At 39.9% G+C, this 6,000-nt stretch overlaps 1 protein-coding gene across 4 annotated transcripts in view; it reads left to right on the top strand.

The window, feature by feature from the left end:
- Positions 1-4,043: 4,043 nt before the first annotated feature.
- LOC124874026 (LIM domain containing preferred translocation partner in lipoma) overlaps positions 4,044-6,000 on the top strand; it is a 211,976-nt gene continuing 210,019 nt past the window's right edge. For 3 of the 4 annotated variants that reach the window (XM_047375169.1, XM_047375165.1, XM_047375166.1), the window contains exon 1: positions 4,044-4,252. The gene's annotated coding sequence lies outside the window, so the exon portion shown is untranslated. The other variant, XM_047375167.1, reaches the window with a different exon arrangement.

The raw sequence follows: 6,000 nt of genomic DNA, 5'->3' as shown, positions 1-6,000 counted from the left end.
CTGAGTTGCTGGAATCTCCTCTGTAGCTTCTGAATGCAGCAGGAACCAGCGCTGCTCACATTCCAGGCTGGTGTGTATATATGTGTGTGTATGTATATATGTTCTAAGCATTTTAAAAAATATATAACTAATGATTGTTTATTTGTTAGTAATTTACAAAATGCCAACTCACTAAGGCCTCAGTACATAGGTCACATGCTTAACTCCTCTGCCACCACCGTGCCCAAGTTTTCACTTTTTTTTTGTTTGCTTTTTTTTTAAGCACTAGTGGCCAAATGTTTAAACTTAGGTTGACAGGAAATAGGGTGGAGAGAGCAGGGGAAGGGAATAAAGCAACGCCGAGGCCTGTGTCGAGGACTAAGGCCTCTATACATGGGTCTGTGCTTAACCCACCAGCGCTGCGCCCACGTTTTAAATTTTTAATGAATAAATGACACTTAACCCCCAGCACCTTATAGTAGTAATGAATTCTACTTGTATTCGGAGGTTGGATTTTCACTGTTCTCATTTGGCAAAAAGACAATAATGAAAACAGCAAAACAATAAAACAACATGAAGGTTGTAGGTATCAACTATTTAATATCACTTCTGTTTGCTTCTTGTTAAACCAGTGCTACACAGTGCAGTACAACCTCTGTTTGTGAACATGTTCCTTTAGTGTTTGGAGGGGAATACTTTATCAGGTTGCATTGCTCCTACTTGTTAGGACAACAGTTAGCAAATGCTATTGATTTTCTCACTTGTAACTAATACATTTGAGTGTGATGCCATTTCCAGATATGAGTTCAGACTTTTGAGAGAAATGGCACACAGTGTAACAAGCAAGCTCCTTCTCTATTTCTGATATATGCCAGTTAATACCTTACATCGGCACACATAGGCTTGGTATAATTCATGTAATAGCTTAGGGCAAAAAAAATATCGGCAGACCCCACACATCCTGGACACAATCTTTTCAGACTTTTACCTTCAGGTCGTTGCTACAGAGCACTATTTGCAAGACCCAGCTGCCACAGAGACAGTTTCTTCCCTGTCTGTCTGGCTGTCTCTCTGATGAACACTTAACAATCAGGGTGCCCAGATGGATACCATGCATATTTACACTAATTCAACATGGTCTTCCTCTTTTGTAAAAACACTTTACATATACATATTTACAAGAACTAAAAAAAAGTTGTACTTTTTATTTGCCCGTTTATATATTTTAAATGTCTTAATTCAGAGTAAAGTGGAACTGAATTCCTTGTTTGTGTGCACAAACTTGGCGAATAAAGGGACTTTTCGAAAAAAAAACTAATACAAACAGTATTCTAGAAAAACTATTTTCATGTGGGCGAGGCCTAAAAGCATTTAAGTTTATGTTTATTCAATAAAGGTTTGACAAGATCTCGCAGTCAAAACATGATCCCAATATAATGCATTATTTCATTGCATGAGCTGGGTGTACTATTACATGCCCTGTATTTTCCATCTATTCATAGGAATTTGAATGCCTGAAAAAACATGCGTGTGTAGGGTGTGTGCATGTATCTGAAGTTGTATGAAGATTTTCATTTTAAAATGGACATTTTTTTTATGGTCAAAAACAGATGAAGGGAATTGAAATATTTATTTGATTATTTGATTTCACCTTGCAGTAGCAAAATGGATGCTTCACCCCATGACGCTATGGCCACATATTGGACAGATGCGCTCAAAAATTCTAAACATTTTTAAAATACTGTACACCATGTCTAAACAACATGAAAATGTGTTTACATGTTTTACTTCTACTTGTTCATCAAATCTTTTCATTTAGTTGTGAAAAAAATAAATGGTATGACTCATTTGAGGTGTAAGAAAGAAATAGTGCCTCTAATGGTCACAGTCTTAGAGTGCTGTGAAAAAGTATGGGCCCCTTTATGGATTTTTTTTTGAGGTTTTTCCTTCACACTTAGAAGTATCAGATCATCAAAAAATGTTAATATCAGACAACGATCACCTGAGTAAATATAAAAGTCAGTTTTCAAATGAAGATGTTCATCAAATGTTTGCAATAACTGGCAATGAGTCTTTGTAAAGGAATTTTGGTCCACTCTTTGCCCAGCTGTTTTAATGCTGCCAAATCGGAGGGTTTTCGTGCATGGATGGCCTTGTTGAGGCTATGCTAAAGCATCTCACTTGAATTAAAATCCAGACTTTGACTAAGCTACTCCAAAACCTTCAGTTAGTTTCAGTTGAGCCATTTAGAAGTAGACATTCGTGTTTTCTTTGAATCACTGTCCAGCTGCATAACCCATGTGTGCTCGGGGATAAGGTCACCAACTGATGGCCATACATTCTCCTTCAGGATTTTCTGGGATGGAGCGGAATTCATGGTTCCATCAATTAAGACAAGTTGTCCAGGTCCTAAAGAAGCAAAGTATCTCCAGACTATCACACTAACACCATGTTTTACACTACCACCACTATGTTTGACTGTAGGTATGATGTTCTTTTTCTGAAATGCAGATGAGACAAGTCACACACCTTTAAAAAAGTTTCACCTTTGTCTCATCAGTCCACAGAATATTTTCCTAAAGGTCTTGGGGATCATCAAGATGTTTTTGGCAAATGTGAGATGGGGCTTTAGGTTCTTTCTGGTCAGCTGTGGTTTTGCCCTTCGAACTCTCCAATAACGCAATTTTTGGGCAGTCTCTCTCTTATTGTTGAATCTTGAACACCAACTTTAACTGATGCAAGTGGGGCCTGCAGAACTTGTTGTTCTGGGTTCTTATGTGACCTGGATTAATGTCGGTAGGCTGGGCACTCCTGAGAAGGTTCACCACTATTGCATGTTTTCTCCATTTATAAATAATAGCTCTAACGTGTAGTTCGTTGGAGTCCTAAATCTGTATGAATGGCTCTGTAGCTCCTTTCCAGACTGATAGATAGCAAAGGCAGTTTTTTTTTCTTTTTTGAGGTACTTCAGCCTACTTCATACTGTCAGACAGGTCCTATTTAAACCTTTTCCTGATTTTGTAGGCCTGGTCAGGCCTGGGCCTGGGTGTGGCTTCTATCCCACAGTATATTAATGCACATTTTTCATTAAAACGTACTACCACTGGTTCTGATGTCATGTTATTATGTACAGTTAAGCTCAAAATTATTCATACCCCTGGTGAATTTAGGTATAAAGCTTTTTTTTTTCTTCCATTTCATGCAAAACGTTTCTTTTGAGTGGAAGAAATATTAATGGTTTGAAAAACAAATGTATACTGGCTACAGTCCTCGAAGCGGCCGTCCCGGGTTCGAGTCCCAGACACGAAGACCTTGGCCAAATGTCTTACCCCTCTTTCTCCCTCTATTTCCAGTCTACCTACTGTCGGAAAAATTGAAAAAATAAAGGCCTCTAGTGCCGCTAAAAAAAACAAAAAATATATATATATATTTGGAAGTGGCTCAGTCAGAGTCGTGACTTGAATATACAGAATCTTGGGTGGGAGCTAAGGATAAGGGTGATGGCAAGGAGGCCTTCCAACCTCAGAGACTCTCAGCTCATCACTGAAGATAAATCCTCAAAATACCAGTGGAAACATGCAAAAAGCTGCTCAGCAATTAGAATAAGGTTTTGATTCCTGTAATGCCAATAAATATTTTTCTATTGATTATGGACAAAGCTATAAATTGTTTCTGATGTGCCATTTTAATAAAATATGAATAGAAATGTTATTATTAATCCAGTTTTGATCAATAAAAAGAAAAATGGTTCCTATTTCTATTTATTATTTTGTACTTTAAAACAAAAACCGAAATAAGCATTTCGGTTTTGGTTTTTATTACTTGTTACCATGGAGAAAATCCAGTTATGAAAACATGCAGAGTCTGGGTAGGGCCCAAAACTATCTCCAGCCCAAGCACCCGGAATATTCTGAATCCGGCCCTGCCCATACCATAAATGTGCAGATGTTTTATTTTACGTGTTTCTATTGCACAGCGACATATGTTTTCAAAGAGAGAAGTGATTTCAAGCATATGGCCTTTTCCCCCCTGTGCAGATAGCAGTGTGTGAGTGCTGTGCAGTGTGTGTCAGTGCGGGCCGCTGCGTTTTGGCCTGCTGCCTTACATGGGCAAACCTCTGATCTGACTGAGACGGCTGGAATTTCGGGGCGTGACGTCACTGCCTTCAACTCTCCCACAACTTGGATCAAGAAAAGTTGGACTTCTTCTTTTTTTGGCTGTTTTTTTTTTTTTTGGAGGATTTCAGCCTCTCTCGTGTTTCCTAGAAAGCGAGGTAAGTCAAGCATCGGTTCCACTTCTGTGTTAACGATTGAAGCTCACTGGGCGCTACTCGGCTGGAAGCTGTTAGACGGTTGGTGCCGCTCCTCTGTAGTTTGTTCGGCCTTGTTGGACGGGAATATACATTTGATTGTAGCTCGGACGGAGTTAACAGTGAGGGCGTGGACTCGACGCAGATAGCCTTGGTCGGTAGGAATGTTGCATGAGGGTACTAACAAAGCTAACCTGGCGCTAGCCCGAGCTGAGAGAGAAGCTCATTCATGCGTTAAGAAAAAAATATCAGACAGCGTGAGCGGTCCGTCAAAGTTTCGCTAAACGGGACTCCCTGCGTCTCTGGAGGGGTGAGGGGAGGGGGTTCTGCCTTTAGCTTTGGTGGTCGGCTGCCGAGCAATGCGGAAGGACAGGCTGTCATCCGAGAGTGAAGAAGAGCCCCTTTCTGCAAAGAAATATGTCGCTGAGTTTCACTATAAAGAAGCTCCTGTTTACTGAAGTCGCAGAAACCCGGTGTCTTTATTTATCCATTTATTTATTATTTTGTTTCCGGCCTGGTGGGTTACGTTTGACAAAAACCAGCCTGGGTGTTTACGACAGCACAGATTTGCCACGTTAGTGCAGGTCCTCCGTGTGTGTCATTAAAGTTACAGACAGTTGTACCTCATACTGGGGAACCCGTGTCCTTTAGACCGTACAAGTTACCCGACAAAACCTCTTATCGCCCATATACGTGGGCATAGAGATAATAAGGCATACGTGACAGTGGGCCCGTGTCATCCTCAGAGCACTGGACTGATAACAGAATGTAGGCCTGGAGCTGAATCATCTTATCAGCCTCTTCATAGTTATACTTTACAGTATATGTAGCTTATTTTTGCATATTTAGGACTGAGCTTCATGCTGTATATTAGAAAAGTATTAATTACACACCCTCTCAGTGTATTTTACCCTCATCACTGATCTGAGTAGAAGATGCTGCAAAGTTCCCTATGATGCAGCCCTAATGACATCAAGAATTAAAAATCACTTTGAACATGTCAGTATTCACAGTCCCACTGTCCTTTGAGGACATTTGCTATGTTCAAAAGCCATTTTTATCAAGGTGTCAAAAACATACTGGGTCACTCCGGTTTGTTTCAGATTTATGTTTGGGTCCTCAACTACACAAAGTCATGGCACCTGCACTTTACTTACAAGCAAGGCAAACTCGTCTGTTTAGAAAGACTTGTGGTCAGGAAAAGATGCACAGTCATGTTCTGTAAATGAAAGGTTCTTCAGGGTAGAATCATAGTCAGGCGATCTGTGAGCAGCATGGACTCTGTGTGAACTGTCTGTCTGCAGGTGTTTGAGGTTTCATAGAAACGGTGCTTTTAATATGCAGACGTATAGAAGGGACATACAGGTCCTTCTCTAAATATTAGCATATTGTGATAAAGTTCATTATTTTCCATAATGTCATGATGAAAATTTAACATTCATATATTTTAGATTCATTGCACACTAACTGAAATATTTCAGGTCTTTTATTGTCTTAATACGGATGATTTTGGCATACAGCTCATGAAAACCCAAAATTCCTATCTCACAAAATTAGCATATCATTAAAAGGGTCTCTAAACGAGCTATGAACCTAATCATCTGAATCAACGAGTTAACTCTAAACACCTGCAAAAGATTCCTGAGGCCTTTAAAACTCCCAGCCTGGTTCATCACTCAAAACCCCAATCATGGGTAAGACTGCCGACCTGA

This window comes from Girardinichthys multiradiatus, chromosome 9, assembly GCF_021462225.1.
Source record: "Girardinichthys multiradiatus isolate DD_20200921_A chromosome 9, DD_fGirMul_XY1, whole genome shotgun sequence".
Classification (NCBI taxonomy): domain Eukaryota; kingdom Metazoa; phylum Chordata; class Actinopteri; order Cyprinodontiformes; family Goodeidae; genus Girardinichthys; species Girardinichthys multiradiatus.
Note: the sequence above shows the minus strand (reverse complement) of the source record. Positions and strands in the feature narration are given on the sequence as shown.